Raw genomic sequence first — 25,569 nt, forward strand, 5'->3', positions numbered from 1 at the left:
GGCCTGATTTTTGCTATAACTATTGGTGGTAACATGGGGATCTGCAGGTCCCCACTGCATGAAGCAGGGAAGCTATGCAATGGCTAGAAGCTCTGGGGCCTCCCACCACAGGCTGAGTATGGGAGCCTCAGAGTCCCCCACTGCCCATGGCTGAGAGGATCTCCACTGCCTGCAGTAGCTGGGAGCTGCAGGATACCCCTGTCACCTACAGCTCTGGGGGTTCCGCCATTGCCCACAGGATGAGGAGCTGTGGGGGACCCTACAGCCTGGGAGCTTGAAGGTTTCCCCTGCCACTTGCAGCAGTCAGGAGTTACAGAGTAACCCGGGCCCCCCTACCCCTTCTTCCCTGATCCCCAACTCTCAACCACTGCAGGCTGCAATAATGAATTGTGTTACTTCCACAATCTCTGTGACAAATCATAGCCTTATTTCTGAGTAGCGCCACGCGTGGACATTCTTATGACAATGTCTGGCTCCTGTTTACATTGATTTAATTACAACAGTGCAATTTTCTGAATACAGACTAGTGCTTAGTTTGTAAGAGCCTCAAGAAAGAGACCCTTGTCTTAGTCTATGTTCTGTACACAGAAAGAGAACACAGATGATGCTTAAATCATATTGCCTGCACAAGTGTGTGCACGCTTTTCTACTATATATTTGAGTCTGTTTGTCTGTCCATCTGTCTGTTCAAGAACTTCTCCTAAATGGTAAGAGCTGGGACCTACAAATTTGGCATGCAGTTTCCTTGTATCATAACTTAAAGTAAGGACAGGGTTTGGTTGTGCCAGGACAATGGGATGTGCCTGCAATGTGATTGTTTCCCATAAGATGGAAAGGGAAAGTTATATTGTCTAATGGCCAAAGGGAAGCAGCAGGGGGCCGGAGATAGGGATTTGGACAGCTATAACCCCATTGGGAAAGCAGGGAACAGGGTTGGAGAAACGGACAGCTATCATATATAGTAGAGAGAGTTTGTGTGTATGTTTTTCTGTGCTCAGAATGGGATTGCTTCTCATAAAACCATAAAGAATAGAGACAGAATCACCTGGCAGGTGAAAGTGTTATGCTTAAAGGAAGCACACGAGAGCTTTTATAGGGGAAAAAGGCAGTACGCCGCATTTATTGAGAATACAACAGTTGCATATGGTTTTCAATCACTCACACACACACAAACATCATGCATACCCAGTCCCGCCAGATGATGTCATAGTTACCAGTCAAGAGTCTATCAATCTAGTGGCCAGCTAGATTGAACACAGAGGGGGACCAGGACCTTTGTCGGTCTATTGATCCGATGCTCCTCTGGAGTTGGTGGCAAGACGAACCCAAAGTTCCATAGCAAAGCACCCTGCTTTTATAATCCTTTTTGCTGTTGAAGTCTATGGATTCTGCTGTGTCAGCCTGTGACCGGAGTGTTATCTTTTTGATGTCAGTGTTCCCAAAACATTTTCCAAAGTTCATCCTATAATCCATCTCTTTCGGGGGTGCTGGCTCCGCTTCAAGGCCGTCAATCTGCCAATAATCCAATTATCCTGTGAGTAGGGGTACGCATCAATGGTTATAGATGGTTCTTCTTTGACGCCAGGTCATCTAGTTTTCACCCATACTCTCCCCTCCTCCTTTGGCCATCTGGTTCTGAGCAATAACTTTTGCACCTTTATCTGGACACATACAAACCGCTTTCACACATAAACAATCTCTTACAAGGACTTTCAAGGAAGAACATAACATCAATATCTGCATTGGGCAAAACAAAAAGGCATTGAAAATCAAACAATTAAGGCCTCAGCCTTCAACATCCTTTTAGTATCATTAACACAGACACAATATAAAAAACTATCTTTTTACTTAGGCCCATTTATTAAACTCACTAAACTATAGGACAAAGCAATAGACATTTAACTAAATGGACTTAATTTAATAAAATATTAAATGTGTATTAACAGGGCTTGGCAAATGGCGGTGAAACCTACTCGCCAGCCCCCCACTGTGCATGCACAAGGCCCTGATTGCGCATGCATGCACTGCTGGTAAACGGGGCAACCGGCTGAAATCTACTCGCCTGTGGCAAGTAGATTCAGTGATTTGTCAAGCCCTGTGTATTTACACCTTATTTTGCTATATTATTACTACATTATTAAACTACATTACTATATTACTAAACCTAAAATACAAATATAAAAAGAATAAAACTTTCAATTCCAACAAAAGGGGCTGGCTGGGAGCATGCCGCCCCTCCCCCCCATCTAGGACTGCCCCGGCCCCGAGCCTCCCACCCACAGGCAACCTTTAGGGAGGGCGGGGGGAGTCAAGCCCCCCTCCCTTGTATGGGAACATTGCTGGCTCTTCCCCTCCATCAGGGAGCAAGGAGAAAGTGCAGTTTGCTGCATTCCTCACTCTGGATGGGGAATACAGTGGACAGATGAACCTGGACTTGCTCCAGTCAGGAACATGTACCCCTCTCCCAGCTGTAGCTGAAGCAGCCATGGAGAGGCACTTCTCTCCTGGCCTCAAGCTGCTGCAGTGAGAGAGGGTTGGTGTAGTCCACTCTCCCTGGGGCAGCCTGCATTCTGAACCCCTCATTCCCACTCCACCCCAGGGCAGTGATTTAGACAAAACACGTATATTTTCTGTGTCTTTTCCAAAAAAACCCACAAAAATTAACTGAATTAAGGACCCGAGCAATGCCAGGTAAATCTAGTTTTAAATAAGCAAAAGATGGGATTAGGCACGTGACATGTGTCTGTAAGATAAGATTGAAAAGCCTATGATTTAATTTGTTAGAATGACTAAACAGTAACGAAGAGTGACAATTCAGTCACTTATTAACAGTGAATTATTGTATTCCCATTCATGTCTAGGTGAGTCAAATGCTATCAACAATTAAAAGAGGATATTATTGTTTCTCCTGTTTCACAGTACATCTCATCTGTATCAACAAACTGTATTGTAATTTGCTTGTGAGCTACTGACTGATTAAACAAATGAAAACAAAATCAGGGTTAGTTTGGGAAATTAGAGCCTTTTTCTCCTGGGCTGAACACAAGACTAAATCCATGAGTAGCTGGGTCCTAGTTTCAGCTCTGTTACTGTTTAGCTGTGTGAACTTGGGCAAATCACTGAACCTCTCCCAATCACATTCTCCTCCTTTAAGGGTGCATCTACACATCACCCAACACTTGAAATACAATACGCAATTTGCAGTACGTGAATTGCATGTCTTATTTCTAATCTATTTAGAAATAGGTTATTTTGAAATTTGGTGCATCTACACAGTGCCAAATTTCAAAATAACGCGCTATTTCAAGCCATCCCTTAACCCTCATTCAATGAAGTTTACCGGGATGGCGAAATAGCACGCCCATAATTTTGAAAAATATTTAGAAATACTGGATGGCTTGTGTAGACACGGGGTAGCTATATTGGGTTACCTCAAGTATCCCAAAATAGCGGTGCAGTGTAGACATACCCTATGATGTAGATAGTAACAAATACTCACTTCAAAATAATGAAGTGAGGATTAGTTCACAAATGGCAGCATTGTGCTTTGAACAGTTACTTTTTTTATATTTTAACATTTACAGTATTTCAACATCCGGTACTAATCTCAGTTGTTTCACTATTAATACTTGTAGCTTAGAACTGAGCAATTCCAAATGGATTATATATTCATATGTAGCCCCTTTCCACTTATTATTTTCTGTGAATATTCAAAAATGTGACAAATTATTTTCATGAATTTCTTTCAGTCTGTCATCTGACTGGAAATATGGTATCCTGCTATGCTGACTAATAGTGATTGGTCACAAGTCACATGATATTGTTTCTCTTCCAGAGTGAATGAGCATAGCTCTTACAATCAAGTTTCTGGTATAAATGCTTGTAGAAAGCAAACAAGTGTCCTTTCTTGACCATACCATTGCAATTGTGGTGCTATAGGATTAGAAAAAAAAGGGGGGTTGATCCTTTTACTCACACATATATGTTCAGGAGCATAAGAAGTTTGCTTTCTCTCACTCTTCTGTTAATTGTTGAATTGACTTCACTGCTGTTGCTGCCATATCTGACCATTTTAGAGCTATAGAACTAAATTCTGCGATCAGTTACTGATATGGCTTCCCACTCCTGGCTGGGGCAGAAGGTTTGTGGTATGGGGTACTGGAGACATTTATCGCAGTTTCCAGGAAGCAGCTGCCAGGTCCTCAAGGCCCCTAGGTGCATGGGCAGCCAGGGAGGCTCTGCACGCTGTCCTTGCGCGCACAGGCACTGCCCCCATAGCTCCCATTGTTCAAAGTTCTTGGTCAATGGGAGCTGCGAAGGCAGCATTTGGGCTTGGGGCAATGCACTGAGCCTGCCTGTGCTTAGGGGCTGTAGGGACCTTGTAGCCCCTTCTAGGATTCACATGGAACCAGGGCAGGTGGGGAGCCTGCATTACCCCCCACTGCACTGCAGACCAGAGCTATTGGGATTCTTTTTCAACCAAGCAACCCTCTCTCAAACACTACTTTCGCAAAGACTTGAATTAAATCCTCTCTCCTACATTGAATGCTTTTCAGACATCCATGTTGAGCAGGAGATAAAGTTGTAGTACTTGCTTCTCTATACTCATGCTCTTAATTACAGTTACTTCACTCGCAGACAGCTAGATTGGATTAAAATGGTCTGTTTATTCATCTATTTTGCATGGAATTTGGGGGAGTTAGCAAATATCATAATCCAGAATAAAGGGCAACAGCATAATAGGGATTATGAAATTACCTTTTTATTCCCGGAACTGCTTGTTGGTGAGAAAAAGAAAATATCAAGTTTAAGTGAATATTTTTGTTGAAGCTGATTTAAGAATAAGAAACAGTGATCAGCACTGACAAATAAACATTACATTAAAAGTAGAAATCTATTTCCATCCATTTGTGGGACAAATAAATGCAAAAATGTACAGTCTCGCAAACCCATTTTGTTGTCATTTTGCTATACACCAGAATCTGCTGGGCTGAAGGAATCTAAAGAGAATAGAACAGAAGCTGCTCTTAAGAACACCAAGAGAGGTAATCGGGAAATGGAAGAAAGGGATGGGAATGACAAGAAATTATAGTGGTGTTGATTCATTCCATCTCCAAGTGAGCAGCAAGTCATGATGAGATCTAAATTATTATAAAAGAGCAGCTGGGATGTTAGTAACAGCATTTAGCACTAGCATCTAACAGTTATTAGAAAACAGCTACCAATGGAGCAAATCACTTAAGCATGTGCATAACTTTAATCACATAAGCAATCTTAATGTCTTCTTGTTAGCAATCTGTGGAATGATTTTACATGGTTTCTCTCTCATTAGGCAGTAGATACCCGGCACTTCACGGTTGTGCTATAGTAGACCTGCAGCACTAAACATACAAGCTTACCGAGAACTCATTCTTCCAATTTGTTAGTCAATTTCCTCCACTTCCCTCAACAACACAAAAGACAAAGAACTTTTCAAACAACAGGGAAAACACAACTGTACACATCAAAATTGGCAAGGGGACTTAGTAGCAAATGTAATATCTGAAACCATTTGCATCTCTAGCTCCATTTTTTAAATTATTTCACTTGCGAGTTGACAACATCCCTTTAATTTTCAAGAGCAAATAAAGCTGTTTTACAAGTGATCCCTAACACACAGCATAGGAGAAAATACAGATACACACTATCTGATCAACCAGCCCTGTCACATTGTGGATTCTAGTGAAAGAGAAAGCCTTCAGTGCAAGGAGAAAGGCACACACAAAATCTCAAAGACAGCCCAGCTATAAGGAATGCCTGCCTGTAACAGTCCCTTCTGTGTGGTACCAGCATGCACATCCTACCTCAGTTGTCCTTCTCAGGAAGGCAATAACTTCTCTTCAGGCAGTAGTGATTAATTAAAATACACTCTCTTTAGGGTTTGCTTATTACAAAACTTCATATCAAAGGAACGATGATAAAAAAATCTTAGGGGAAAAAAAAGCGCTTCTAGCTTCCAACATCCCTCTAAAAGCCCGTCTCATAGCTCTGTTCCCTCACGGTTCTCTCAGTATCTTCTTAGGACAGAAGCCTCAATTCTACCCTTGGAGCTGGGTTGCAATTTGTGTCCCTCAGCTGGCCCCTCTTAGTCCTCAAGCTCAAAGGGGCTTGTCAGCTTTCTCCTGCTGCTATCTACTCTGGGCACCTTTGGACTCCTTTCAGTGTCTGCAGGCATCTGCCCTGCTATGAGGAAACTGCAATTATATTGGCCCCCTTCTCTTAGGTTAGCAATGGGAAACCAAGACTAGGGAGTGGGCTGCATGAGTGGCCCTTCTGTGTCTCAACGTGCCGCAAGATTGAAATACCCTTGGAGGCAACCTGTCGGCCGCATGCAGCCCACTGGGGTTCCTCCTGAGGTCCATGTATCCCCTCTCTATCCTTTTCCCTCATGTGCCTCTCACACACTAGGACCCTGGAGCCCTGCACTTCCAGGGAGGCTCTTAATGCTCCTCAGGGTGGAAGCTCTCCTGCAGGGCCTCCTGGATACTGACCGCCCCCTGATGCACCTCCCGGATGGCAGCCTGCAGAAAATGCAGACAGGCTCACAGCAACGTGTCCAAGAGAAGCACCAGAGTGCCCAGGAACGATTCTGGCTCCATGCTGCAGAGTGCTGTGGTGTCCCGAGTGAGGGCAACCAGAACATACAGACACAAAATGCTTTGCTGTCCCTCATCGAGGTAGGCAAGCAAGCAGAGAAACCTGAGAACTGGCTGTCCGGGGGGATCCCTTTAAGCACAGGTCTCAGATAGCCTCATGCAGCAGCCACACAAAGTAACTCCTGACCTGATGCCCTGCTGGAGCTGGCTACGGCCGGCCTTAAATGGCATTCAGCGTCCACTCAGTGTGGACGCGCTATTTCAAAATAGCAAAATGCTATTTTGAAACGCATTTTGTGTGTAGATGCGTTATTTCAAAGTAACTTACTTCAAATTAACTATTTCAAAATAAGATATTTCGAAATAACACTGTAGTGTAGACATGCCCTAAGTGTAATATCATAGGTCCTGACCTGTGCCTTTTAATCTTGTTTTTAACAATTGTTCTATATATTTTACTCCATTTTCTGGGCCTGAACAATCTCAGAAAAATCCTGAGCCCCTGTATTACTATGATTTGGTTTTTGTGGTTTTATGGCCAGTAAGGGAAAAAGCAGTGAAAGGTACATGTTGAGCCTGAGATATGATGTAAATCCAGTAACAGATGACCATTACTACATATAATTAGAAAAAAAATAACAGTCTGAGGTTCGGCTTGGCGGACTGGTAATGTGGGACAGTGGCTTTAGTGCAATTAATTAGTAAGGTCAGCTCAGCTGCTAGTGAGGAGGTGTGTTCCTCACAAAATGCATCATACCAATTGGCTTCTTGTGGCTCACCTTGACCAAAACCCCCAAGATCAAACTGAGAGGAAGAGACTCAGACTAGAAAGCGAGTCGCCCACGTTTGATAGGTCAGCAACCTGCAGGGCTGCTACCTGAGTACTGATAAACAAAGGCGAATGCAAACTCCAGAGCTATCCATATGAGAGACTTTTCAGTAAGCACCAAATACTCTAAAAATCAAAGCAGCGAGGGAACAATCACTCTGGCCACATCACACTCTCTATATGAAAAATACTGAATTACAGTATTATTGGGCTCTCCATTACACTCAGAATTTGGAATGCCAGTAATTCACAAAGCACTGTTGGTGATCATAAATATTAACAATATTTATCATGGTAAAAGATAGGTAAAATGTACTATTTGGTTTGTTTGGAAGTGTCCACAAAACACTACAGGTCTGATTACTGCTCTCACCTCTTTCACACAGCAAATACAGAATAATTCCATCAAAAGCAGTGGAGTTGCACCAGTATAAATCAGGTATCTCTGAAGAATTAGATCCTAAAGCTTCCTTAAATGTATGAAACGTATTTTAAATTTATAGTTAAGCAGGAATTTTGTCAGTCAACTACAAAGTATTATGGTTATAAACCTACCAATAACTGAATTAGGAATAATTGTATAACAGGTGAAAAATCATCATGCCATTTAAAAAGAAAAATAATCACAGTTTATTTCCCCTTTGGGCTGCCTGAAGCACAACCACTAGGGTTTCTGGTTTATAGTCTTCTTTGTGGAGTTTCTACCCACATGTCTCCAAAGGGTAATATAATGTGACTATATCTTCAGAAGTGGAATGGCTATTTCTCATTTAATGTATGAATGGGATCTAATTTTAGCTATGAAACCACACAAAAATTATGTCCTTTGGTGCATATTTGAAATAGTAAAGCAAAAAATGGGGGCTTGAATTTCTTGCAATTTATTCTGGTGTAAATCAGAAGTCACACCATCAAAATAAACAAAGTAAAAACCTACATTTGGCTCTTAGATTTTTGTCTCTTAACGTAAAGCTTCAACTTTGAAGAGAATATCATAGAAGCTGAAAAGTTGCAACTTACCGTGAAGTTGAGGGCTCTGATATTTTTATTTGTTTAAAAGTTGTGTTCCTCTGCCTCCCCCTCCCCCCCCTCCCCCTTGTTCTCCTATCCATGATAAGGCACAAATAGTGTGGGAGGCTGAATGAAAGTGCAGAGGTTGGATTTTGTGCTTTGTGTTCATTTAATGACATATTTTACATTTGCCTCATGCACATAGTTGCAGCAGCACTGTGATGCAAACAGCTCTGTGTCTGTGAAGCTAGGCAGCAAAAACATACATGTGATAGCAAAGAAGATACAGGCTTTATTAAAGGGACACTAGTAAGCTGATGTTGTGAAAGTGACTACTTTTTTTAAAGCAGATTTCTCATTCAGCATCCTTTACACAATGCACCCTGGCTTTTACTTTATTTTAATTTAATTTTATGTTTTTTAAAGAAAAAAAAAACTTTAAAAATAAAAAAGTGTATTTTTGCATCTCTTCTTATTTTGGATATCTTTTGAGTGGCCCTAAAAGCAGCAACATCAAATATGGTTGGGCCTATTCCTCACTTCTTTTAGCATATGCTTGTTTGCAGGTATTGTCTGATGGCCCTGATGAACCTTCTCTCTCATGCACCAGGAATGAATGTTTGTAAGATTTTGCCTCCTCCCTCTGCACTGTGCATAAGTAAGGTTACCAGGCTGAACCATGAAACCAGAAACAGAGCCTCAACAAAACACTGAAAATGACACATACAGAGTGCTGTCAAATACACAAACAACAGCTTTTGGAGGGAAAGAACATTTTCCCCTCTAATCTCTTCTACTGATAATGATCTTTGGGGGTAGTAATGCAATAGCAGGAAAAAGACTTAAGATGAAAAGTGTTTTTTAGCTTGACCATGACCCTTTAAGCTGTTAGAATCTATAGCAGACAGCGAGAGACCAGGAAGTAAGCTTTCAATTTGCTTGTAACTTCGTTCATGTTTCCTCCAAAACATCCAATCCAATGGCTATAACCACACCAAGCTTCAAATATCAACTCTTTTCTGTGTTAATTGCATTGGTATTTGAGAGCTGGTTGTGTCGTGAACACATTCCATACCTCAGCTTGTAAGGATATTGTTCTGGTCTCCTTTTAGAATTCACGGTGAAAAAATTATTCTAGACATTCCTATCCAGGATACACAGTCCTGATGAAACTGACTGTCAGGAGCTGCTGGAAAGCACGGAAAAACTGGAAGGCCAAAAGTGTGGGGGGAGGGGATAGTTTTCGTCATTCCTGAAAATTTTTTTGTAGCAGGGACACACTTAATATATCACAGCACGGGTGACCTGAGTAAAAAAATGCATGTCTGGAGCCCTGCAAATCCATGGATATCCGCTTCATATCCACAGGTATCTGCATCTGCAGATGTCAATGCAGATATCTGTGGCTCAGTTTTCTGGATACAGATGTGGATATAAATTTTGTATCTGTGCTGGGCTCCACTCATGTCCTCTCTTGTCTTTACTAGGGAAGTATGGTTGAAAGAGAGACTTGCAGTCTCAGAATGCAGTGTCCAGTTTTGATCTGAGATGGCTCTGCCAAAGGCAGTCCGCAGAGTGCATTGCAGAACTCTGTTGGTCATGCATTTGCCACCTGGATTCTGCTTGGTTCAGGAACACCACATGTTAGGAACCTTAGTCTTTGTGGATCATGTCTCCCTCTTGAAAATTGAGAGCAACCACTGTTGTCCCCACAATGTGCTAATTACAAGTAGCTCCCCAACTAATGGAAAGTTAAGAGTTCCATTCTGGAAGCTGCTAAGTCTGGATGCTCTTGGTCTAAGTAATTTCTTCATTTTAACTGCTTAGTGTGTTACTTAATGTTTTGAGATAGTGCAACTCATTTGATGACACTCATATGACTAACAAACATACCTGGCAGTTTCATTGTATTATGACAATTAAAAAGTTGCCCATAAACGACAAGAATTCCCAGTAATCACAGTCGGGAATAGCCTGATTTATTGTACACTATTCCCAGTCAATTAAGAATCAAAAGATTTTAATAAAGTTAAAATGTAAGAAATGTGGGATTTGACCTATGTAAATGTCTTTTCCCTATCACATTAACTTGTTCTACACTCCCATCTGTACCAATTTCCATATATTTGTGTGTAGTGTCACAGGGTGAACTTGGCCTTTTAAGGAGGAACTGGTCCAACCCACCTGTACCTCCTTAAGAGCTTCTTGAGGGGCTTGATAGAGAACAGTTGGTCTCTCTAATCTAAAGAGTCAGATAGGAACAGGAAGATTATACAGAAAAAAATCACAAATTCTTAGGTGTATTTGATAACATGCTTTCTTGGAGGGACCATACTGAAAATAAAAGTAACGTGTAAACAGAGAATTAATTTATTTGAAAGTATCTCTGGAACACCCTGGGGAACAGATAAGAAAATGGTGTGGCTGTACAAAGTACTAATTAGACAAATTGTTGTTGATCATTCCAGGCATTTAGGTCAGCAGGGAACACAAATCTGAGAAAACTAGACTATATCTAAGCACTGGCATTGTGCATCGCAAGTGGTAGCAACCAGTGAAATGCCTATTACTCTTTGAATGGAGCTACTAGTGAAATGCCTATTACTCTTTGAATGGAGCTACTAGAATTAACCTTTTGGACCAAATACCAAGGAACAATGAAGATGACAACACAGCTAATATGACTGCTGGGGATTAAGGAGAGGCAAAACCAACATCGATAGCTATTAGAAAATATTCTGTCACTGGAAAGCCCCCCCCGAGACAGCCATGGAATAATGCCATAATTAAAAGGAGAATGATAAATATACAGAAGACTCAAGCAGGAAAACCTTTACTGGAGGGAAGAGTTTGGGCCTGAAGGGTCACTTGGACGCTGTGAAAAACTGCAGGTAGAGAGGCCTAGGGGATCCTGCAGAGATAAAGAGCAGAGACAGACTCGAGGTAGGAAGGTCTGAGAGGGAATGCTCAGAAGAAAGCAGAGTGTGTAAGGAGCCCAGGGTAGGTTAAGGGGAGAGACTGAGAAGAGCCTGGGAAGGACTGAAAACTGTGCCCAACAGGGAAACTTGATGACAGGCAGACCTACCTCAGGAAGGAGTGTCTGTACCCAGCTCGTCGGTGGGAGATTGTGTTCTATTTGGAATACTATATTAATAAAACCAGATGTGTAAGAGGAGGTGTTGTTATTGGACACAACACGCTGTGGAGTGACTGAGGAAACGCAAGAGGGAACTGAGGCAAGGCACTGCAGATCCACTCCAGGCCAGGAGGGGGCACCCAGGAATTAGAGAGCTATTGCATGTAGCATTCAGGAGCTAAGATGGTTCACAGAAAATGAACAGTCAATGGTAAATGAATGCCTATGGGAACCCTCCTCCCTCCAACTCTTGTCTCCTCCTGGGTTATATGCATCACCTGTTGTCTAAAGGCAACACAAATCACAGGGAGGGGGCTTCTCTCTCCATGCAAGACTGAGTGGGTGTTGAAGACCAACATCTTCAATTGAGTGGGTGGTACAGGGCCCACTTTACCTTTCAGCAACTCTCCTTGGAAGTAATGGGGTTCGCCTCTCTTTGGGAATGTCTGCTTGGCAGCTGGCAAGGCTGAGGATGTAAAAAAAAAAAAAAAAAGCGTTTCTTAAGTATTTTAGAGACAATATAAATCCTTGCAATGATACTGCCTCATTCCTAGAGAAATATGGTAAAACTATTAATAATAATGCCAAAAAAGGAGCAATGTTCAAAACATATTTCTGTCCTGTATTTGGAAAGCAGCAAGGTGATATACTTTGTGTCATATGAAGATGAAGTACTTACCAGTCCATTAGTAACTGAGGAGGCTGTTGAGGGTAACTGGGTAAAATGTAATGGTCTGTGATATATACAGGAAGTCAGATTAATGATCCAATGGTCCCTTCAGGCTTTACATTCCATGAATCACAGTACCTTAATAAAAACAAGATGTATTACACAGAGACAATGTAATTTAAACAAAATAAATTGTTAACGTAACATTTGTAGACTATACCTCTCATAAGCTAAACTAAATGAGGCATTCTCAGCCACATTACAGAGTTACAAAGAAAAGTCAATAGCTTTAATCCCTTGAAAGCAATCCCCTCTCACATCAAATTGGCAGTGTCTTTGACTTCCATGGCTGGATTAACATTTGATAGACATGGTGCCAAATATATCTGTGGGCCCCCATGTACTTGTTATTGGCCCCTTTTGAGTGCAGGTCTGAAGTGGAAGTGTTACAGTATACCTGGTACTGAGTCTCAGAGGCATTTTCCATTTTGATCACACACCTCTGCAAAACTGTATATACTGCTCTACACAGCTTCCTCAGCCCCGGGTTTTTCTCACTGAGCTGTATACCCATGCGGGTCTACCAATGTTCATAGTGAGCAGAAACAGTGATCAGGGGAAGCTTCCCACAGATTTGTCTCCTTCCTCATCCATTCTACAGCCATGTTTCCAGGACCACCCTATTACACCAGGCACTGCATGTGGTCCTGGTCTCAGCTCAATAAAGTTCCACAGCCAGCAGCTACCTCATCAGTTCTAACAAATCCCTGCCCCCGCACCCAGAAAAGTGGAACAGTTTTCAGTTGATGTGACAGGAGGCTCTCTGGATCCATATTGTAAGACTGCTCCCACATAATGAGGAAAAGTTGAGGTCTCTCAACCTGTTGTTCTTTTGTTCACTCTTTGTTCCAGGGAGAAAATCACCAATGCAATCTGACCTTCTTCTTTTTAAAAGAAAAAAAAAACCCAACTGGTAATGGTGGTTGAAAATGGCAGCTCAGTCCCAGTAAGCACTGGGAAGATGCCAGGGTTTGTCGCTCAATCTTATCCTACTTTTTCTACAACCAATTACAGTGGATCAGTATGTGATTTTGGAGAAATGATGCAACATCAGCCCAAATTAAACTTGAGCCCCCCACCTCCTTCAAATCTGGAAGGCAGATACTTGATTTCCTTTCTGAGTATTAGATAAATCTAAAAAGGAAAAGTCCATTGCTGCTTCCATGGCTGTGGAAATAGAGTCAAATCCTCTTGCGTGCCTGGTATTGTACTTAAAGCTGCCCAGGCCCTGTCCTCTAGTAGAGCCTTCTCTCCCCTACTTACCATATTAACCCCTCCTGGTGGGATCCACATACCTCCTTTGCTAGGCTTCAGACAGACGTGCATTGTCCACTCAATTCCAACTTTGGGAGCAGTGAACCGAGGCCACTAGCATCCTTAATCTAGTCTGGGGAAGGCTTCTGAAGGCCTCCTACTTTGTGTTCAGGCATGTTCCCCATTCATAGCCCTAGCCTCTTCTTCCCAGCCAACTCTCCATTCACAGCACAACTCCCCCAATTCCTGCCCCTCTTATTCCTGTTGCTAGCGGTCAAGGGAATGCTGGGAAATACAGTCCCTTCGCTGCTCCCAGGCCAGATCTCTAAGTAGGGAGCTGGTCAAGGAACTACAGCTCCCAGGGTACTTTGGGTTCCCTATTATCAAACGGGCCCTTCTGAGCTTGGGTCTGGTGCCAGGGAACAAATAACCCAATGGTAAATGCACCACTATCAACTACTCTCATACCAACTCTTCTACTTGGTTTGGTGATATCTTCTGGATCCGCTTAACAAGTTGAAAAATGGGGCCCTTTGTTACATATACTGTGAGTTGTCTTGTTATCCCATTGTGTCAGGAAGAGACTTGTTTGTGCAATATCAGCTTCCTGACACCTCAATATTTTAGCCACTTAATCTCCTCAGGATTCTTTCAGCCCTTACTTGGCCTTGCCGCTAACAATAGGTGTGCCCCAGCCCCTGAACCCCAGTGGAAAATGTCAGAAGAGTATCCAGCTCCTGCTAATTTCTCAGAGAAATTACCAATTTGCTGTTTCCAACAGAACAATATACACACAAGCATGTCTGGTACAATTCAAGATCTGGGCCTTTAGGGGTACGTCAACACAGCAGGGATAAAGTCAAATTAAGATACACAACTTCGGCTAAGTCAATTGCATAGCTTAAGTTGAAAAAGCTTAATTCTGTTTTTGGCACTGTCTATACAGCAGGAAGTCGAAGGAAGAACACTCTTCCTTTGATGTCCCTTACTCCTTGTGAAATGAGGGTTACCATGAGTCGGGGTAAGAAGTCCTCCAGCTTGACATTATTTCAAAATAAAGGCTTGTAGGATAGATGTGCTCTATGTTATTCCAGAATAATGTCAGTTATTCCAAAATAACGCTGCTGTGTAGACGTACCCTATAACATCACAGCACTGAGATACAATTATAGTGAAAACAATCCTAATGAGGCTTACTAGGTTGTGATTCACTGGAGTATGGGTGTAAATAGTTATAAAGTAGCCATGGAGCTCCAACCCAGCAGGGCAGCCAAGGAGCCCCATCTCTGGGACAGAAGTGGGGACATGGCAAGTGGGGAGCTCTGTCCTCAGAGAGCCCCAGCCAGCTGGCAGAAGCAGGCCAGAGCCAAGCCCAAGCCCAAGCCCTGTAGCAGCAGGGCTGGAACAGAGCCAGCCTGAGGGAGGAACAGTGTCCTGGGAAGCTAGTGGCAGGAGACCTCCTCTGATTCAGTGAATTCCCTCATTCGGGACTGGCCAACGGAGCGGGACCATGGAGGTCCAACCTGTATCTATAAAGTGCTACACACACCTATGGCTCTGTCCAAATTATCATGCATGAAAATACCTAAATCAGCGTATCTTTTAGATGTCCGATCCTGTACAGGGAACAGTGGATAATGAAAGTTGTTTGATTCCTTCTTTTGTTAATTGCATACAGTCTAAAGCAGTGGTTCCCAACCCCTCCCCCTGCAACAGCAAAACTTGTTGAGCGCCCCCCTGGAATTTCTTCACGACCCTCAGTTTGGGAACCCATGGTCTAAAGTTAATTATACTCTATAATTAAGCAGCATGACAAGAGGATGTAAATAATGGTGATTTAATTTTGCCCAGTATGGAGTTAAGATGGATAAAATGCTGTCGTTGAAATTAGACTTGTATTGATACACCATCATTTACAACTTATATATTTTATATAATACAATTCCATTTATATACAATGCATTTTATAAATGAATCTAGAGTAAAAATTAAAGAAAATTAATAAGTGATTCCATATACACACAAGAGAGATGGAGAAGCCAATAACTCTTCTGGTACAGTGGAAACACTAGTTATATTAGTGAGAGATTTTTGAAAGCCAGGTTGTACATCTCTTCCATTGTCTGTATGAAGAATGTAATTTCTAGAATACCAACATAATCTGGTAGCATGTACTCACAAAGCAGCATGTACTCACAAAGCAAGTAGTGTACCATTGCATACGGATGAATTATGTCATTACTTTGTCCTCTATTCTGTAGCCATGACAGCATCTAAAAACAGCAGAGATGATCAAGTGCCATGTTTATTATTTCTCAGCCTTGAAACTGCAGTCTGTGATTTTGCAATGCAGAACTAATTGAAATATTGTAGAGTATTTAGGTACCAAGAATCATGACAGTCATCTTCTAAGAATAACACCTGGTTCTAGACTGAGACACTTAGGAGAAGATCCATGCATTTTCTTTTAGGCACAGACCCAAACACATAAGTCTAAATCAATTTTGGAACCCGGTGCAATTATTTTGATAATCCATGTTACACAATTAATGTACTTCACATTTCAATACATGGAAATAGGATGGGAGCAGTGATTTTTTGTATCAAATCCCTGCAGCTACTATAGCCTCAGGAATAATTCAGTGCATTTGAAAGGAAAATTGGTCCAGAGATGAGGGTGCTAGTCTCTCTTAAAACAGGAGTTTAATTCCTTGTTCTACCACAAAATTCCTATGTGATCTTGGGTAAGTGACTTAGCTTCTCAGTGCTTCTGACTATAAAATAGGGGTAATAATCCTTACCTCAGAGAAGGGCTGTGAGGATAAGGTGCTCAAACATTATGGTAAAGGCACCCACCAAAGTACCTACAATTGATTAAACATTAACATCTATTTTCTGAGTCAGTGAATATAAAGTAAGATGCCAAGAATGCTCATACCCAGCACCCAGTACCACAGGGGCATCAGATCTACCTTCTATCCACACCTGCACTATAAAATAAGGGTCTGACTTTAAGCCCACTAAAGTCAAACAGAGTCCTTTGATTGGCTTCAATGAGCTTTGGATCAAGTCTAAATTAAAAAAACATCAGACTGTAGCTTAACTCTTCCTTTAGTTAATGAAAGTATTAACTGTTCTTGCTATGTACTCTTTGCCGACTGACTTTTTTTTGCCCTCTGTTTTTTCAATTTTTTTAAAACAAGCACACTTGAAGAGATGTAAGATACTGACTGCACAATTTAAAATGATACAATTAGATCAAATCTGTATTTGTGAAAAATTTACATTTTGAAAAACCGAGCTTTTATAAATCCTCAGAGTAATAGAAATGCTTCTTAGGGATTTTTCTTAAGTAAAAATATTCCATTGGAAACCAATTAAAATAAAATAGGAACATATACAAATTTACATCCCCCTGCACTGTTTGCAACACAAATACTGCAGTATGGAGAGCATGAAATTGCAACTGACTCTAAGCAAGATGAAAGATATTCAGATTGAGGGAAATGCAAAGAGTAAACAATGGAAATGGAGTCAAAGATAGATATTCAGCCAGCATATTCTGAGGAATATTTCTAATATTGCTGATTTTTGTTTTAAATACACTGCCAAATTTTCTGATTTGCAAACCCAGTAGCGCATAATTTTTATTTGACATTGTCTCTAACTTGATGCCAGGACAGAATATAGAAGGGTTTATTAGATGTATGTTATAATGCTCCTTAGTGTTCAAACTCTCAAAGCAGAAAAGATTTTGCCCAGTAGAGAATGCCTTTTCAAAGCCCTAATTTCTTTCCCCCAAAAATGAAAGTTTAAGAGCGTTTGACAGAGCCTTTATATTAGAAAATGGAACCCAGATTTCCTAGGTATTTGTTAGATAATTAAGAAGATTAAAATAATTAAAGTACTTTTTTAACTGATAGTTATACACATGGCAGCTTATTGCTCAATAGGTATGCTCACTATACATGTTCTACATCATATCAGCTAACTTTAGTGACAAAAGTAATTTTTGATGTTTTTATATCTATTGGCAATAAATAGCAGATTTAGGTTTGGCGAGAAAACTGCATTATTTTCTGACTCTGACTTGTTAACAAAGCTCAAAATGCAGGATCTCTATGATGTGCAGGCTAAAGAAAACACCTTGGCTACGTCTACATTGGCAAGATTTTGCGCCAATACTTTTAACGCAAGAGTTTTTGCGTTAAAGTATTTGTGCAAGAGAGCGTCTACACTGGCATGTGCTTTTGTGCAAGAGATGTGATTTTGCACAAAAGCATCCATGCCAGTGTAGACGCTCTCTTGTGCAAGAAAGCTCCGATGGCCATTTTAGCCATCGGGCTTTCTTGCGCAAGAAATTCACGTTGGCTGTCTACACTGGCCTCTTGCGCAAGAACTCTTGCACAAGAGGGCTTTTTCCTGAGTGGGAGCATCATAGTTCTTGCGCAAGAAGCACTGATTTCTTACATTAGAATGTCAGTGTTCTTGTGTAAGAACTTGCGGCCAGTGTAGACAGATGGCAAGTTTTTGCGCAAAAGCACTTGCTTTTGCACAAAATCTTGCCAATGTAGACGTAGCCAACTTGTCTTTTATCTCCTGGGCAGAGTGATAACTGGCTGTTTGAAAGTCTCTGGCTATGTCTCCACTGCAATGTAAGTCCAGGATTCAAACTCAAACTCCCTTTCCATCTGCACACAAACTGAGCTGAGGACAGATTGCTAGGGCTACAGGCGCTGTATGGTCCAAGTCAAGCTGGGACCCCATGGTTCAAGTCGTATTTCTTGGCAATGTAGGTGCATCCCCACTAGACTCATGCTCAGAGAATCCACCAAAAGTATCCCACAGTCCGAGGGGTTGACTTTCTTTGTCCTCTAGACAGTCAAGTTTGCCCACACTATCACGAAGAAGGGCTAGAGTAGCCATATTTTGGGTGGTTGGACTTGAGTCCACATAATGCAGAGATAATACTGGAGCCCAGTTCAGTAATTCCTAATCAGGGGTTACAAATTAGTATATCAGTATAGCTGTTCAAGCCCAAGACAAAAAAAAAAAAAAAAAAAAAAAAAAGGTTGGCTAACTCAGGTTCTTCTAACCCTGGTTTTACACTGCATTGTCAATATATCTTCTTTATATCTTCTTTCTACCTGCCAACTAGAAAAATGCTAGTTGGAAGCCACTGAAGCACAACTTGGGGAGATGTGTTACTTTGTGTAGTCATTTTTCAGAGAACAACCACACTTTCATATGGCCTCTTTCTATATCATCTGAAGAGGAAGTTCTGTTACATGCCCATGAACACTATTCAGAATAAAGAATTCAAAATAAACTCAAAAGAGTGACTAGCTCTAGATCTTGCCCTGAATCCTGTCACCAAGGACACTGTTTAAAACAAAAACACACGTACACTCATCTTTGTTAGTACACACAAGCCACCCTGCCCAGGTGAAAGAGAGAGATTGGGTGGTGCTAGTTATTCAAACTCGGTCCACAACACACTCTTCACCTGGTTCTCCAGGTTCAGAGGGAAACTCTGAATTCTAGTTTCTCAGAGGGCTAGCAGCATTGTGGATTCTCTAGAGAATTGTGGGGTGCAGGCGGCCCAGTGTTGCACACAGGCAAGCAGAATCAAAGAGAACATGGTCTGGATTATAATGGGAATGCTCAGAGGCCCCAAATGAAGAGATACCAAACAATAAAAACATCTACTTGGACCAACCTTTGTCTGCAGCATCATTGCTCCATGGAGAGAAGAACCTTTCTGATATTCATCCCTAGGCAAGAGCCAGCTCACGCTCAAGCTCCGGCATTTTAATCTCAATGGGAAAAGAATGAAGAAACAAAGCAGTTCAGTGAACTGCAAAGGTACAAACATCAAGATAACAGCAATCAATGATTCTGCAGCAGTCCTACCTCTGATTAAAAACGGCTAAGATCATACAGCACACTCTGCCCTTCATTTTGCTGTAGGACACCCAGGAAGCACCAGAAGGGCAGAGTTTTTTTTACTGATTTTTTTTGCCTCATTGACTTTATAAGGATGGCTCACCTCCTTGAAAGCCTGAACGTATTAATAGGCCTTCATCTGAATGGTATACTGCAGGGAATTTTAGCTCTGTTACATACAACCTGTGTTTTGATGGATCACTATTCTTAATAAGCTTGTATCTGAAAGGTATACTGTATGAAATTTCAACTCTGCTATATATAAGCTGGGTTTTGATAGATCGCTTTCTTCAACTAAAACTCTTTTGAATCATGGAAGTATGAGAACAGTTATTACAGTAACTTGGCCTCAAAGCACTATGAAAATGCAAACAACAGTGAAGGGGAGCAGTAAATTTGTTGAATGTGCATGAATAATAATAAAACACCCAGATGCTTTCGTCTTAGGTCTAGGCAACACAGATTAATGCAAAACAAAAGTCCCTTCAGGTTTTGGGTTTTTTTTTTTTTTTTTTTTTGCTTAAATGCAGTTAAATATTTATGTTAGTTTAACTTAAATATCAGATTTTGTAGTAAAATTCTTAATATGAGCTCTACAGCATGCACTTTAAAAATTAGCAGGGTTTTTTTAAAGCAATCTGCTTAGGTTAATAAAGTTATAAATTACCCTCTAAAATTCACTCATTTATGGATGCGTAAAATGAGAAAGCCTTTTGCATAGCACTCTTATGCAGACCTAGTGTTAAAATATTCTGGAAGTACAAAATAATTTAAGTCTATCCCTTGAAGGATTGCTCCTGCTCTGATAACCTGATTTTCTATAGCCTAGGTAGGGCTATGCCTTCTTTTCCGGCCAATCCTTACAATATTGTTCAGTCTCTTCAGTTAGTGAATGATAATTCTGATGATATGAAAGTCTCTTTCCTGTCACAGATGCTGTCTAAGGAGTGGTGTCAACTGGCTCTTAAGTCAACTGGTTACGAATTTTTAAATACTGTACCTGGTAGGGCTATTAGAGTGTAGCTGTTTATATGATTTACCAATAAGTCCAGGCTTATTGATTAATCTAAACACACACACACCCTAGCTGCCTCTTTAAAGACTAACAAGATGGTTTATTAGGTGATGAGCTTTTGTGGGCCAGACCCATTCGTCAATTTTATGAGTTCACTTTTTTTTTTGGTTGTATCACTTTGGTATATATGGTCGTGCCAATTTTCTTCCACATATTGATCTGAGGAAGTGGGTCTGGCCCACGAAAGCTCATCACCTAATAAACCATCTTGTTAGTCTTTAAAGTGCTGCATAGTCCTGTATTTTGTTTCAGCTAGAGAGACTAACATGGCTGCATCTCTATCACTAGCTGCCTCTGTGCAGCGAGGGGGGTGGAGGTGGGAATGGCTCAGAGAGGGGATGGCCGGCTCCCCATGAGCACCAGCTCCTGCGGAGATGCATGCCCTGCAGATAAACACATTTTAACATCCCTACCATTAGTGGTTCTTTCACAGGCTCAATGTTATGCTAATAGGTCTGGCAAGCTAGAAGGATTTTCACTTTTAAGTTAACAGATTCTTTTAAGAGCTTCAGGGGGTGGCTGAGTGAGTCTGTTACAGGAAAAAAACAGCAAATGGTCTGGTAGCACTTTATAGACTAAGGAAACATGTAAATGATATCATGAGCTTTCGTGAGTACCGCCCACTTCTTCAGATGACCAGAGTTAACCACACAGGTGGGCTGTGCCCATGAAAGCTCATGATACCATCTACATGTTTTGTTAGTCTATAAAGTCCTACCAAACCAGATTCTTTTAAGGGGAAGAGTCACTAGTCTGCAAACTGCAACAGGCATTGTGGGAGCCTTCAGGAACCCTCTGAATAGGGATAGGAAAAGAGGGAAGGTTGAGCACTAAGATCCAGCATTGCCTCCCCTTGCCTCTCATACCTGCTGCCCATGGGCTCATCCTTATCAATTAAAGACACATTTTAGATATCTAACACTATTATAAACTAGCCAATAGCCCATCATAAGACAGGCTTTTCGGGTCTCTCCTACACGACCGTGTGTCTCTCTCTCTCTCTCTCTCTCTCCTCCTCCTCCCTCTTCCCCCCTCTCTCTCTCACCTCTCCTCTGCCTCCTTCCCCTCCTGCCTCTCACTTGGGGAACTGAGGAGCCCAAACGGCCGCTTGCTCCTGCAAGGCGGTCCGGCTGAGCAGCGCAGAATTCAACCGAGTGCCACAGCGGGAGGCGAGGCGGTGATGTTCACGTCCAGGGGGCGGGGCCTGGAGCCACTGTCACACCGCACATCACTGTCCTGCCCCCCTTTGCCTCCCACCGTGGCGCTCAGCCGACTTCTGCGTAGGTCAGCCGGGCCGCCGCGGGGGAGCAAGTGGCGCACACGGCCGTTTGAGCTCTCCCGCGGTGGCCCAGCTGAGCGGCACGGAAGTCAGCCGAGCGCCATGGCGGGAGGTGAAAGGGGGCTGAGTGGTGACATACACGACCAGGCCCTGACCCCTTGCCATGTACATCACCACCACACCTCCCTTCGCCTCCCGCCGTGGCGCTTGGCTGACTTCTGCGCTGCTCAGCCAGGCCACTGCAGGGGAGCAAGCGGCCATTCGGGCCCTGCACTCCCCGTGCAACACGTGACTGAGGCAACAGCGCCGCCCAGAGGCAACAGCCAGCATTTCAACGTTACAGAGTCTCAGATATTGGGCATCTATCTATCCACACACACACACACACACACACACACTAGCCAATTAGCCACTCATAAAACAGGATTTTCAGTCTTCTCTCCTGAGCCCGCTCTCTTCCTACTGCCTCCCCCCCCCCTCAGCTCTCTTTTGCCTCCTGCCTTTCTCTCCATCTCTTTCTCTTCTCCTCCTCCTGCCTCTCACTCTCCCTTTCTCTTCTCCTCCTGTTTCTCTCTCCCCTCCCCTCTTCCCCCTTCCTCCCCCCGCCGTGGCACTTGGCTGAGTGCTGCCTGCTCAGCCGGGCTGCCGCGAGGGAGGGGGGCGGGGCGGTGACGTACACGGCTGGGGCCAGGGCTGTGTACAGCACCACCCTCCCTTCCCCTCCCACCCCAGGGGAGCCCAAACAGCCCCTTGCACTACTGGCTCCCCTGGCAGCCCAGCTGAGGGGCACAGCACTTAGCACTAAGGCGAGAGGAGAAAGGGGGGGGCAGTGTCGTACACGGCTCCACCCCCTGGCCATGTATGTCAGTGCCCTGCTCCCCTTCCCACCAGGGCTCAGCTGAGCGGCGCAGCAAGCGGTGGCAAGTGGTCATTTGGGGTCTGCGCTCCGCATGCATGAGGAGTACGGACCCCAAACGGCCGCTTGCCGCCCGGGGCCCAGCTGAGCAGTGCTCCCACCAGGACTAGGGTTGCCATGTGTCCGGTTTTCTACCGGACAGTCCGGTATTTGCACTGTCTGTCTGGTAGAAAAATTCAGAAAATACCGGACACGTGCAATGTCCTGTATTTTGAGAATTTCCAGCTGGGCGCCGGAGGGAAGCCTGGTGGGGACGGGGGAGTGACTGGGAGGCAGAGCACGATTGGCTTTGGGAGCCCTGTGGTCACGTGCAAAAGCTGGGTGGGGCGGGGGCCTGGACTCCCAGCCACCGTCCCCCCCCCCACCTGGCTTTTGTGGCCCTCTCCCAGCTGGTAGCCTCTGGTTGCGAGCAGAAGCTGGGCGGGGGAAGTGGCTCCCAGTCCCACCCCTGCCAGGCTTCTGCTAGCAAGTCAAGGGAGCATCTGCCAGGGGCGCAGCTGGAAGGACTCCAGCTGTGGCCAGTGGCTGCACCCCACCAGGTCTGCTTCTCGCCCCCCCTTCCTCTGGGCCCCCCCTTCCTCCCCTCCAGCTCTGCTTCCCACCCACCCTTCCGGCCAGCCCCGCCCGCCCCCCTTCCCCTCCCTCCATGGCGTGCTCAGCTGGGCCCTGGTGGGGGAGCAAGTGGTGGCAAGCAGCCGTTTGGGGTGCACGCTCCCCTTAGAAATGAGTACAGGATTTTTCGAAAAAGCCTGCCATTTTTGAAAGAACCACGTATAGATCGCGGTTTTACTTTTGAAATAGCACTTGTTCGAAAGAGCAGCGTAATGTGATTATGCAAATGAAACACAGGATAGTTAAATCCCTGCTTCATTTGCACTTTCAAATGAGGCATCCCAAAAGAGCTACCCTGCATCTACAGGCCTACAGGCCACCCATTGTTTTGAAAAATATTTCAAAATAACATTGCATGCTATTTCAGCATCCTTTAACTCTTGGTCCACGAGGATTAAGGGATAGCTCGAAATAGCACATTATTTCAAAATTTGGCACTGTGTAGACATGCCAAATTTCAAATTATTTGAAATCAGATATGCAATTTGCACAGTGCAAATTGCATATGTTATTCAAGTTTAGGGTGCTGTGTAGATACACCCTAAGATATTACCTCTCCCCCCATGACATATTACCCTTAAATAAGTGGTTGCACCCATGTTTGCTTCTTTCTGTCCCCAATAGTGCCCCAAGACCAGAGCAGTTCTGTCCATTCATGACAGCCCCATGCCACAGTGGGGACTGAGAGCTCTTCCCAGGAGCAAGTGCTCATCCGGTCCTGGGGCCACAATGTGGACCTTGTCGCCACTGAGACAAAGCATAAAGTAAGACAAGCCAATAGGAGGCTGCAGGCAGACCCTAATTCTGTTTGAAGGCACTATACCTGCTAATAAGCCAAAGACCAGAGGGATGACCAAAAAGACTTCCTAAGAGACTGACCACATTTTTCTTTGTTTTACTCTAATTCTCCCTCCCTTTGCCTCGCTGCTATGAAAAGTATGACACAACCTGTATCTGCTAGTTCAATTGCTATTTGGTGGTGAAATGTCAGGGACTGTACAGTTGTCCTCTTGCTGGTGAATGCATCATTTGTTAGCCCTGGTCTACGCCAGGGAGTTATTTCAAAACAACAACCAACAGGCTGGTTATTTTGAAATCTGTACTCCTGCTTTCCTTGGGGAATAAGCTTACTTCAAAATAGTTATTTTGGGAGTTAATTCTAATGTAGTTATTTCAAAATAAATTTTCTAGTATAGAGGTGCCTTTAAGCATTTCATAGTTAATTTTCAGTCCTATGACTATAGGGGTGTTAACTGACCATTTCATTTTGAATATTTTCCTGCAACATGTTAATGCCTTATGCTTAACAATCCATTCCACCTTTCCTTTAGCTGTGATATTGCAATTACCTTTTCCAGATCTGTAGAAGAGCTTTGTGGAGCTCAAAAGCTTCTTTTTCACCCAAAGAAGTTGGTCTAATCAGAGACATTACCTCACCCACATTGTGTGTCTCATAACTTGGGATCAACACAGCTACAACACTGCAAACAATATTCCACGTATAAGCAGACAATAATGGGGGACATCATGTAATGACTACTAATGTACATAGAAACATTGGAACAAATTTTCAAAAGCAGTCAGTGAAGACCTAGTCCAAAAATCCTGCATTGCATACACATTTGTGGATACAGAAATGTAAGTTGCAAACTGAGTGTTTGCATATGAAAATTTGCCTAATTCAGCCCATTTTCTCTTCCTGATGAACTTCTACCATACATATTGCTATAGAAATTTTAAAATATTTTATATTATATGCTATAGCATTATATGCCTATGTATATGGGCACATGAATATGGACACACACAGATATGTATAATACTAAACAATATTTTAAGACATGAGTTCCTAGAAATGAGTCCTGGGAGCACTACTTAAATATACTATTGGGAATGGTCCATTATTACTTATCCTGCTCCATTACATTACTTATATGTTTAGCCTCATAGGAACACTCTCTTATTTCAAATCTGGATGTATGAAGATGAGAAATGACTGTCATAGCAACATTTAGATATAATAAATGCTAGCAAAGTAAGGTTTATTTAAAAACCACAAAGAGGAAAAAGCACACTAAGCTATCTAATAAATATGATATTTGAATAAAGATAACACTATGTTCTTTACTTGGTTTCTCACTCACAC

At 42.9% G+C, this 25,569-nt stretch overlaps 1 long non-coding RNA gene across 1 annotated transcript; it reads right to left on the minus strand.

Moving 5' to 3' along the window:
* Positions 1-843: 843 nt before the first annotated feature.
* On the minus strand, positions 844-25,484 carry LOC149525589 (uncharacterized). The gene is made up of 5 exons (XR_016350228.1): positions 24,773-25,484; positions 19,315-19,411; positions 15,793-15,868; positions 12,291-12,419; positions 844-12,077 (listed from the first exon to the last, which is right to left on the minus strand). It is a non-coding gene; the product is annotated as an uncharacterized LOC149525589 (long non-coding RNA).
* Positions 25,485-25,569: the final 85 nt, after the last annotated feature.

This window comes from Pelodiscus sinensis, chromosome 1 (assembly GCF_052426305.1).
Source record: "Pelodiscus sinensis isolate ZL-2025 chromosome 1, ASM5242630v1, whole genome shotgun sequence".
NCBI lineage: Eukaryota > Metazoa > Chordata > Testudines > Trionychidae > Pelodiscus > Pelodiscus sinensis.